This window comes from Tyto alba, unplaced genomic scaffold, assembly GCF_018691265.1.
Source record: "Tyto alba isolate M040663 unplaced genomic scaffold, T.alba_DEE_v4.0 Super-Scaffold_2, whole genome shotgun sequence".
Taxonomy (NCBI): Eukaryota; Metazoa; Chordata; class Aves; order Strigiformes; family Tytonidae; genus Tyto; species Tyto alba.
This window is the reverse complement of record NW_024881282.1, coordinates 73297763-73310049: the sequence shown is the minus strand read 5'-3', so window position 1 is coordinate 73310049 and position 12287 is coordinate 73297763.

The following is a 12287-nucleotide window of genomic DNA, read 5'->3' as shown; positions in this document are numbered from 1 at the left end:
GGCAGTGCAGGCTTAATTTAAAGAAACAGCAAGTTAAACTCCCCTTTGAGGCTGGAAGTGGATTTGTTCATTTCATTAAGCGGCAGAGCTTGTTTGACAAGGAAGTGAAGTCTGTCTGCACTATCAACTAATCAGGATTATCGGGTTCCTGGGGAGAAGATCCAGGTTGAGCTGAAAGCTATTTTCCTGGTGTTTGCGTCTGCATGCACTTAAAGACATATGTTAGGTAATATGCTGGACCTGTGAAACAACCCCATGGATGACAATAATGAGTAGTACTTTATTGCTTTGCCACACGTCAGACCCAGCATAGGAATTGCAGTTTTCTAAATCACAGTAGTTACCCTGCAGGGCAAAGTATAAGCAGAGTCACAGTACGCTGCTGTTAAGCACAACGGTGGCACACAGCAGGTCAGAGTTTAGCAGAGACAAAAGGCGTGAGGACAATAGCTCCACAGCAGGGAGAGATGCTGCCCTGGAAGCAAGTCCAAAGGGTACTGGATTAGGCACCATTAGCCACCCTGCACCCTGCCTACGCTCCTGTGATACTCTGTCAGCAAGTCAGAGGGCAGCTGGCCAAGTAAGGAAGATTTTGCATTTTGTGTGTACGGGTCCAATTCTCCTTTCTTGGAGAGGATGGCCAAACCCACAGTGGCTTCCTTGACCTTCCTCCAGCACCAAGTGGCTAATTCATGTCCTTAAAACCAAACATGGGCTCAGCATGAGCTGCTGGATACTGAGCACGGCTGGGTGTCAGAGACAGGGACTGCTCCACACTTTGGGTAGTTGGTGTGTACCCAGTCTAGCTCTCACTGCTGTGGGGTACATCCCCACCTCTTCTGCAGGGTTTGACAGTGCTTTAAACCCACAGCAGCTGCCTTTCTGCAGCACTGAGAGGTTACTTTCTGAAGATGCTAAGCTACGGGTAAAGCACAGCCTGGACTCTCCAGGCTTTATCCCAGCCCCACGACTTCCCAGGGGTTGTTGGCTCCAGCACTTTGCTCTTCCAGCTCAGGGCGGCCGTGCTCATTAGCAGTGACAATGTTATCTGTCAAATGTTTCTGCATCTATCTCTCCAAGCAACTGCGGTTCCAGAAGGAGCAACTGTTTAAATTTGTGTTAGCTTCGTGTTAGCTGCTGGGAGGTGAAAGCCTACTGGCAATGTGGTTCTACTCCATCTTTCTTGATCACTTCCACAAACCCAGTAAGAGAGTAAATTTACATAAAAATATATGGTATTGCACCACCCACTGATGATGATTGCTCCCAGCAGCTTTGCATGTTGTGTACATTTGAAATGTATGGTACGTTTGATGAGGGCTGGGTCTTGCTCCTTGCTAGCAGCTCCAGGCTCCCATGGTCTGCTCTGGGAAGCACACCAGCCTCGGGGTTATCAGCGCTGCACACACCGACGGGGAGCTGCACACCCTCCAAACAGCAATGACATCAGCATTTCTGTGCATGTGTGTTAAGGCCTGTCACCAGCACGGTTCCTTGACAGAATCCGGAAAACAGCTCTCTACTGGGAAAACTGTCGCAAACTGGACTCCCTTGTTCCCTGGTGTATTCATCCCTTGGTCTCATGGTCATACTAAACACTGGAACTCAATCATAGAAAACTTTGTGTGCTGTTAGAAATCTGGTAGCCTGATTGAAACCAGAAAATGTGCTAAGATTAAAAAAAATAAAAAAAATACAGTTAGGAAATGTATTATTTTTCTTTTTTTTTTTTTTGGTCTCTGTTTGTGCAAAAAGTGCACATGAAGGCCATCTCTCAGAAGTGGAGGAAGAGCAGTCAAGCATTCAAATTAAAATGCACAGTCACTCCAGCAGAGCTAATTACAGGAGAGCTCCTGGCCATTCTGGGTTACATGAGGAGCCCTGTATGTAAAGCATCCACTTTGCTAAACATAACCTGAAGGTTTTGAAGGGAAATAGAAGTGACTTTAATGAAAACCAAGGAAATAAAAAGGGGAACTGAGAGTATAGAGTCCTCTTAACTAGCTAGAGTTGAGAAGTTATGATGAATTACGGGCTAATTAATTTCCTGAACTAATGATTTTTATTTTCTGAGTGTCCATCTCAGTGGATCATGAGGCTTTTCTCCATTGGTAGTTTTTCTATGGTAAAGATTAGGATATAAGCAGTGTCGGAAAGAAACAAATTGCATACTAGACAAAATCTTCATGTTTGAGCACTTTAATCTTAGTTCTCACCTATAGATTCAACTTGCTGGGTAAGATAATATTCGGGTTTCTTTAGTTCCAACTTTGCACAAAATTCAAGGGATCAAACCCTCACAGACTGTTCAGAGGAGGATATTTCCTTCTATTCTAAGTATTTGAACATTTTAGATGTTCCTTTTAGGCAGTTTTTAGTTGTAATTAATGCACTCTTTTGGAGGACTTATTCACTGATGACCATGATGCTGGTTCTGATCCATCCAGCATATACCTCTGCTTATGAAAACATTGCTGTCAGCTGGTAGCTAGTATCTAATATTCAGTGAAATTTGGATTAATTTGGGGATGTGGAACTGAAGTTTCAAGATGCTGACACGTCTCTTCCTCCCAAAGGATGGGGAAGGGACACCTGTTCCCATCCCCTGGTCCCTCCCCAGCACTTGTCCCCGCCAGCCACAACATACCCTCGCCGTGGCAGGGATGTGTCGTGTGTGCAGGCGTATTGCGTGCTGCGCCGCAGACATCTTTCTCTGGAGAAAGATGGACAGAGCGAATGTGACAGGTAGATAGCCATCAAGTTGTTTCATGCCCTGTGGGAAGGCTTTGGGGTTTGACACTGCTGAGTAAGATATAAGACTTGATATAGAACAAAACAGGTGCTGAAATGTACAGTCTGTGAACACCCACATCAGATTTAATAACCGGAGAGTGTACAGAAAGCAGAAGGAAGCAGGAATTTTGCCAAAGTAAATTCACTCAAATATGGCATAAAGAATTTCCATGGGAAGAAAAAAGCTTCAGTAACTTCCATCTGTAGAAAAGGCTGAATTTTTATCCCGAGTTAGCCAACCCAAGTATCAAGGAACAACAGATCCTTCCAGAATCCAGCCTTAAGCTGCATCACTTAGGAAAAATGAGTGACGTTGCATTGCTGTTGCTTCCAGCACCAAACCAGGAGTTGTCTGCAGCCTTCCATCTATGATTGCTACACATTAAGGATGACTCTTGTTAACGAGTTTCTTTTGGCATTCAGAAGTATTCAAAAGAAACACCAGAAGAAAGGCATCCAGGTAAATCCCATTCAGAAGAGGCTTATGTCAGGCCATTCAGATATTTGTCTTTTTATGTGCAGGTTCTGGAAGTTTGTAAGCAGATATGACCCATGTGTGGCAGTCATGCAAAGGGAAGAGTTGGAGGTGGGTCTCTTTTGTAACATACCTTGAAGACATGGACTCTGTGAACCTCTTTTTCAGCTTATGAGTTATGGTTCCATATCAACATTTTGCCCCTCTCCTTTAAAAAAAAAAAAAAAAGTAAAAAATAATAATAAAAATCAAAGCCTATTTATCTCAGTTTGAAAGAATAATAAAAAAAGAAGTCTTCTCTTCCTCTTTAAATTCTTCCCTATCTCACACCTTAGAGGCGCTTGGGTCTCTTTTGTCCAGATGCTTTCCACAGCAGTCTGGTGCACCACAATCTGAAAGCAAGCATCAAAACGGAGATGAAAGGCTCATCTGCTTTCATCAGGCCGACTCCTGAAATTGCAGTGCCCACTCACATTCTCACAGAAGCAGCTTTGACCACGGTGCGATCTGCAGCCAGCTCCCATTGTGTACCAGATGGCTAATTTAAGGGACTGCTGAAGAAAGCTTCAGCCTCCCTCTCTTGACTGGCTTCATTCTGATGAAGAGCTTGGGTGAAAGGGGAAAGGTTACTATATTAGCACAGATCAGTAGCTCAAAGTGATCTGGAATTTACAGGCAGTATTTTAGATTTTGGGGTGTCAATCAGCAGCAAGATGGAAACCAGACACCAGGAAATGAATACTGAGGAGGGCAAAATTTTGCTGAAAATGTCAGAGGTGGAAACATCTTCAGGTGAATGTACAGTAGGAAGAGGTAATAAAGTGATGTCTTTCAAAAGTTGGATTCTATTATGCTATTCATAAAAATATATTATCTATGGTTTTCATACATTTTTTCCTCACGTTTGTTCCTATTATTTTATCTTACTGTACTGAATGAGGGGAGAAGATGGACGTGATACCAGCTGTGCTTAGAGCTCTTCAAAGATGCTGCTCACCTGAAGGAAAAACTATAGCTATCCTTCTTTTTATGAGAAACTGGACAGTCCAGGTGAACCTATGATAGATATATTACAACAATTTTGTATTTATTTAGCACTGTGGAACCCAGGTCCTGACTTGAGCTTCTGCATAATCTTGTTCTGATTATTACTAATATTACTATCATTGTATCCATCAGCATTATTATTAATAATTACATAGAATCATCTCAGGTTGTTTTCATCCCAACAGCTATAAACCATCCTGAAATCTTTAAGGTATTGGTGCAGCTCATTTTTAGGAAAATTAACATAATTTCCAAAATTTGGATCTGGAACTACTTTTTTTTTTTTTTTTTTTTTTTTTTTTAAATTTTTGATATCTTCTCACATTAGAAATAAGCCTATTTAGAAATTGAAATCAGGTATTATTACCAATATGTGTATATTTTTTTTTCAAATAAAATGTGTCACTTATTGATTCCCAGACAGAATTTTCTACCAAAACATTACAAGTAGTATCTATAAAGTCCTTATGCATTTTGTTATGCAGAAAGAGCTCCTATCATCAGTGACACCGAATGTTCTGAGTACCAACAGACAACATCTTGCCAGTGACATCTGACTGTCATGCTGTCATGAAAAATATCTGGATGGTACTATGAATACATTTATGCATGGCTTATTTTAGGAGCTAGGATGATAAACCCATGTTCCTATTCTACACTCGAAAATGAGCAGTTCTGTGCTGTAAGAAAACAAAGGGAGGGAAATATTTTAATATGCCATATAGCATTGCTTCTGTTTTATAAGCAAAATGTGTTTATTTTTCTTTGCAGTTCTATGGACCCCAGGAAAATCTTTTAACCTTGCAGTTCTTTACAGCATTGCACATTAAAGCTGTCAGAAACCAAACTAATTAAAATGAAAAGCTGCTCACTTCTCTTTCTGTATAATGTTAAAAAAAAAAAAAAAAAAAAAAAAAAAGATACAATTACTGGTGAAATTAGGGCACTGAGCAGAATTTAAAACTATGTGCAGCCTAGAAACATTATGAATATGAAATCTTTGTTATACAAATTATAGCTTGCATGCAGGCCTGGGCACCAACCTACCTAGGAAGATGATGACAAATTATAAAGAATTTTAAGAAGAATAAAATGACTAACATAAGGGCTATAGTGGATGATCCATAGAGAAAGACTGTAAGAGCTAAATATTTTAAGATGCCCCACACAGTGTCCAAAACTGCTATAACTGTTTACATGTGCTTGAAAGATACAAACAACAAGGCATTAGGGAGATTGCCTAGAGTACTTCTCAGGGGTATAATTGCACATAAAGGTAGGAAACTGAGCAAACGGAGATTTGATTTGACTATCCAGCCAAAATTTTAACAAGGTCATCTAATAGACTGTGAAATAGCTTCCCAAGAAAAGTGTTAGAAGTCACATCTCTAAAATGATTTAAAAGCAGAGTGTGTTACTATAATGGATGGAGAATATAGAAGTGGCTCACGGTGTATTTCTAACTTTGAGTTTATGTAATCCCTCAGTTGTGACCCATTCGACTGCCTCCCTCGCTGCTGCCATGCTGCAGGCGCAGGCCCCGCCGCCGGTCCCGCACAGCACCCTACCCCGCCGACACAGAAGGGGAGACATAGCCAAACATTTACTGGCTGAAGAGGATGACTCTGTTTGGCTTAAATATTAGGTAATCGAGTGGAATATGAGAAATTAAGTGTCTGCAAGGGTAGCCTGTGCAGCTCACTCAAGTCCTTATACTGCCGAGTAGAGCAGTGCCGGGGAGGCGTTGAGGATCTGGCCCCTGGCTCACCAGTTACCCTGTGGCCGATAGACACCTCCCAGCTCTGTTGTGGCTTCTGGTTTCTTCTTAGGAACTCCCCAACCTCTTAACATGTGGTTACGTATGCACAAAAGAAACAACAAATCTCAGGAAGTCGGAATAAAGATGTCAATTTAAAGTTTTCCATGAATTCTCTTTGTTAATACTTCTTATGCTCCTTTCTTGCAGTCTGCTACACAGGAGATTTTTCAGCAGAAATATGTGAGGAGATATCACATAGAATGCATGTTACAGAAATGAAAATTTGTTCTTGTAAATGCCCCAAGGATTTGATTACATCTATTCTTAGGCAGCGTTTTTTTCCCAAAAAAAAGTCATTTGCATTACAGTATACAAGACAGAGGGAGGAAAATTTGGAGATGGAACACTTTCCTCCATCAGGCAGGGCATCTGCTGAAACAGTGGTATTAGCAGCTGTAGTAATGGTATGAACAGATCTTCAAAATGAATGGAAAAGATGAATCTATGGTTAAGACACAGATAAGGAGACCATGAGACAGACTCATGGTTTCCCCACAGGTTTTTCAGTAAGGTTTTGGATTAACTTCCTATTTCCATCTAATTTTTGTTCTTTCATCTGTAAAGCAGAGGTACTACTACACATTTGCTGTATCAGAGTGACATGAGTCTGCAGTGATATCACAATTCTTTAAAAGCCTCCAGCAATAAAGACCTCAGCAGTGAAAGCTAAAGTGCGGAGCCAGCACTGGTTCTTAGTACTGGTGTGATGCTAGACCTCACAAATCATGCTGGGAAGTAAATTTTCATCCTTGAAAGCAGCAGGATTCTCCTGGCAAGAGGTGTTTAGGTGACAGAAATTTGATCTGGCTGAGTAAGTTGACATGCAGCTAAAAAAGAAATTAACAAAAAGATGTAATAAGTACTTAATCTTAAAACCTTAGAATAATCTTCGTCACACAAAATAGTTATCTCTTCCCACACTAAGTCTTTTGATCTAAACACGATAAAAACATGATGTGCCAAATTTGAAACAGAACAGCCAAATAAATCAGTGGCAGCAATTGTGAAAAACAGGTGGTATGAGTGTGTTTTGTTATGAACCTGTAACCACAAGGACTGACACGTTTTGTCTAAAAACAAGAATGTAAACCCAACTTTCAATTCACTGATAAGAACGAACTTTCCCCCCACCCAGCCATCCAGAAAATGTAGAGGAATGCTGAGACCTTCTCTACAGACGATCAATACTTGATTCCACTTGATAAATATGCCCAGACTTTGGAAATAATTGCCTAAGATCTACAGTGCTGTTCTGTATTTGCAAAACTAGCTACAGGAAATGTAAACCAGTGGGAGAACAAATTAGGGAGTACATTATCATTAAAGACAGTATGTTCACATAGATAAAGCAAAGGCATCGAGGGCTGGACTGTGTTTACATGTGCAAAAAGTCCAGAGAAGTCACTGTTCGGTATTATATAGTCACATTCTATGTGTTTACTTATTTAATATTGTAATAATTTAGTAATCTCATTACCCAGACTTAAAAACCTAGATGTATTCTGTATTCATTTAACACTCAGAATAAAAGCAATCACAAAAAAAAAAAAATTTCTCCCATTTCACCCTGACCATCATTGGGATTCTGCATCAGCCGATGAGTGAAAAAGTCCATACATATTATCTTCCATAGCTCCACAGTGGAAGCATGTACTGGCAGGGTAAACAAATAATCAATGCAACAACTGACCTCTCTTGGGTGTGATTTGGGGAAGAGAATGTGTTTTCCAGCTTCATGAAGTCCTGATCAAGTGATACCCTTTCAGCACTGCCATAATGAGTAATTAATAGTTACGCAAACCCTGCCTGGCAGCTGAGGCTATTAGCAAGAATTAACAAACAGTCTGAAGGAAGAAAGTGGGTGTTGTAGAAATTCAGCCTGTTTTTGTTGCTGAGTGCCGAGGGACCGGTGTGCTGAGGGGAGAGAACGAGCACCAGCATGGCCTCGGTGCTGCACCCTGCGTGTTTGGCATCAGGGAGAAACTGAGACCTGGGGACATCAGCTGCTTCCCTGGGGAGGATGTGAGGAAGGAGGACCTCCTGCTCAACTGCTTTAGATCAATCTGCCCCTAATTGTCCTCTGTCGAGTTTTGTATTTGCCGCCTCTCCCAGTCCTTTGAGATTCAATCAACAGAGCTCACACACAGACCTCTGACTGATGATACACAGCGGCACAGTTTGTGATGGGGTGTTAAATTACAGTGATACATTATATTTGAATTTATCATACACCTTTGGCCACTTTATCTGCTTCTCAAACCCGATCACCTAGGATTTATTTCAACAGTCCCCAAATAGGAACAGCTCCCTGTAGCTAATATTTCCTCTTTTTCATTTCAGACATGGAGTTTCTCCTAAAATGACACCTGTGTGAGCTATTGGAAAGGTAAAAATCAGTGCTACTACAGTGACAAATTTTCTTTGCCTAGAAATGTCAGAGCTTTAATGCCCCATATATACTATATTGGGTATGACTAGAAATTGAAACCTTTATGCCAATGGAAAGGAAAAATTCCCAGTCTCACGGGTCTAGAAGGCTTTGAGATATCTGACCATTAAAGCATGAATTATTTTAAAGCATATAAAAACTATTTTTGAAATGTTACAGCTACTTCTGGGCTCAAAATATCTGGACTAGTAATCATGAAGCTATTGGCTCTTGAGATGGGAAGACATGAAAAATATACCTTCTAGACTATCAAAGTATCTCCAAAACTTTCTAAGTAGGTTGTCTAAATTTTGCTTTCTCATTGTTTGGTTGTTTTTCTGCAACAAGCTCGTGGACTGACTTAGTTTTCACAACCATAGAAACAAAACTGAGAAGGAACGTCCTGATTTTTGCCTGCAGCAAGTAAATAAGAGAAGATGCACTGATGTTGCTTCCCCAGACAGCACAAAATTGCTGACCCTCTCTTCTAGATTTCCCAAATTCTCATTCTGTATAAAGTGGAACAAATAGCAGCCCATAATGTTCTAATTCAATCTCAATTTTTGAATCGTGAGTATGCTTTGGAACAGGTTTGTTAGGAAGAAGGTATAAAGATAAGGGAATATTGCCTCTCCTTCAGCACCAGGACATGTGCCACTTCCCCAGTTAGATCACAGTGGATTTGTACTCACACAAACTCACACAAAACGGGGCAAACTTGCTTTAAAGATCTGCCTGTCTCAGTGCTTTCCAGAATTCATAAACACTAGAGATAGGTAGCAGTTGGGACAGGTGGAAAATATTTCATAACGGTGTATGTTAGAACCACAGATGAATCAATCAGCTGTTGAGGTATTGCTTGGGTTTTTCCCAATATCGTGACACTTTAAATTGCCGGTGTCTCCCCACCAACCTCCTTATCAGTGTATGGTCATTTCTTGTTCTTGTGATCTTGCTCCGCATCAGGAATATTGTTCCAGGATCTTTGAAATACGGTGTGTTTTCTTTCCCCCACAGAACACCTTTATTGCTCTGCCTTCCCTGTGCCCTGCAGCAAAAATAGGTCAGTTCCTTCTAGACATTGAAGGCAAATTAATGTAATATTAAATGAAAATTCATGCACCAAAGACAAATGGGGAAATATATCTGTGCATGCTGACAGATTGTTGTGTTGTGATTTATCTGGAATAGAAATATCAAACCAGTCTACCTTGCGGTATCTTACCACAGCAGCATTCGGATCATCCTGTCTGACTCTGCTATTTAATCAAGCGTGAGTCTGCGAGACCACTTGTGCGGGTGAGGCGCAGCAATGACTGTGTGAAGATCAGAGGAGCACATCAGCCCTAAAGCACTTGGACAAGGATGCACCCTGATATGTTTTCGAATGCGACCCCCCGACTGCCTCCACCACAGACCCGTCACTTCACCTTAGTGACAAGTGTCTACTCCACGTAACTCCTGATTTCTGAAGGTAGTCTTCTGTGACAGAGAGAGGCTGTTTACGCTGGCACTTCTGCTGCATGTTGCTACACTTTACATGTCTTTCCAGATATTTGTGATGTCCCAAATGACAGGTGTGTGTTTTAATAAGTTCTACTGGGGGCAGGAATTAGTAGATGAGGGAGCCCGCAGCAGTGGAAGCATCTGGTAGGAAGAAAAAAGTCTGTCTTGTACTCTGTCAAGTGTAATTAGAGTTGCCAGTTGTCATTGCTGTTAGCGTTTAGTTAAGTAAGTTTCTCTGATGAGAAACTATGTGACAAAAGTCAAAGCCATGTAAACTTATGAACAACATAATTACAAAATAGTCTTATTATTGAACAGCCATGTAGGAGTCCAATACTCTCTAGCCAGCTTCTTTTGGATGTGCCACAGGTGGAGCGTGTAATGCTTAATGTCAAAGTTACTTATTTGAAGATGTTACATGGGATTTCTAATTTAGCAGAGTGATACAAAATATACGGAAAACACAACACAAATGTAAATCGCATTTTGCAAAATATAGCAATTACCATGCACAGTTCAATTACAATACTGATGGGATTCCTGTTACCAGTCTCTATAATATGCTGTCACAACGGGGGACGTTCCCAGTTGCTGAGAAGGAATGTGTGGGTTGAAGCCAGCTCAAGGCCATTGTTCTGAAATGCTTTTGGTAATTGTCTAGTTTTCATTCTCTATGTGAGCCTTCTTCCATTGCTGGGGTCTATTGGCCAGTCTCAAGCCACCAGACTGAAGAAGAGGTAAGGATTTCAGCAAGCTGCAGAAAAGTTACATTAAAAATGCTCTCAGAATAATTTGCTTTCAACAGCAAGCGTTGAGGGAGGTTGGTGATAAGTGTTCTACAGTTTAATTAACAAGAATAAACATTTGTTCTTTTTAATTGTGTCTGGCAACATATTTAATTTCCCGCTCCCAGAGTGCAGCACAGAGGGACACTTGCAATCCACACCCCGGCACCCTCTGAAGACCTCATGCTGGGAGAGGAGCAGTGCACCATGTCCAGCTGCTGCAAACAGCAGCTCAGCTGTTGTTTTAGACAGCTCCTATATTCAAATCCTTCCTTTGTTAATTTTAATTAATTATAAATATTTGTTGCTTTGTTATTATAATAGTGTGTCATTTTATAATTATTGCTTTGTTGCATGACCAGTCACTTGAAAGTATTTAGAAAGAACAAAAAAAAAAAAAAAAAAAAAAAAGGAATGATGATGCATTTTCCTGTTTTCTTGATTAATTTAAGTGATGGTGCTTACACAACACACTGTGCAGCTGGACACCTGTATATACAGTGCAGCCTATGTCCAGTGGAGTGCTTGTCTTCATTTTGAGAACTGTCCTGAACAGCTGGCAGGATACAGAAAGGATAAATAGAAAACTTTGAGCACAGGGTTTAAGGAAGGGGAACAAATTAAAAAGGTGCTTTGAATGTGGTGGCTGTGGCAAAAATGTGCATTAGCCAGACAAAAACTGCACTCAAGTAATAAACTCCCATAATAATCACAGAAAACAGCAACCCTCCTCCCCCCACGCTGAACCTGCAGGGAGTAATACCGACATCTGGTTTGTGAGGTCAAAACACCCACAGGAAATGTTTCTTAAGAACAGGAACAAAGTAGTGAAAATTGATGAGCTGAAATGACATACCCTAAAACAAGGAGTAAAATCTTGACCCTTTGCGTTTAAATGGCCTGGTCCCCTCAAGACATTGTAGACTCTATTAGAAATAGACTTATCTGCCCAATTTATAAGAACTCACAGAATCAATAAAAGCCTGTAATATTTGTAATATTTTTTGAGAGAAAAAAATTCTGCTGTGTTCCTCCTAAGGGTAGACTTTGGCTCCAGGCTAAGTACATGCCGGGCTGATGCTGGTACCTTCCTATGGTACGTCTGGGGCAGGCAGCACATCTGAGCTGCATCATTGGGCCTCATGCTGCTCTTTGAGCTATGGGTGAGCTTTCATAGCCATTTCATCAAGCCATATTGGCAGTGAAAAAATATCACAAGCAATCTACTCTGTACATGAATTACTTTTTTAAAGTAATATGAGAAAATTAATACAATAATAAAGGGTGTCTGCTCTGGAATAAAAGACAAAGAGAAAAATGGCCTAAATGCATTGGGAGTATGTTGTGGTTTCAGCTCAGAGGGCAACAAAGCACCACGCAGCTGCTCACTCCTCCCTTCCCTCCCAGTGATGAGAAGGGACAAATAAGCCAGAC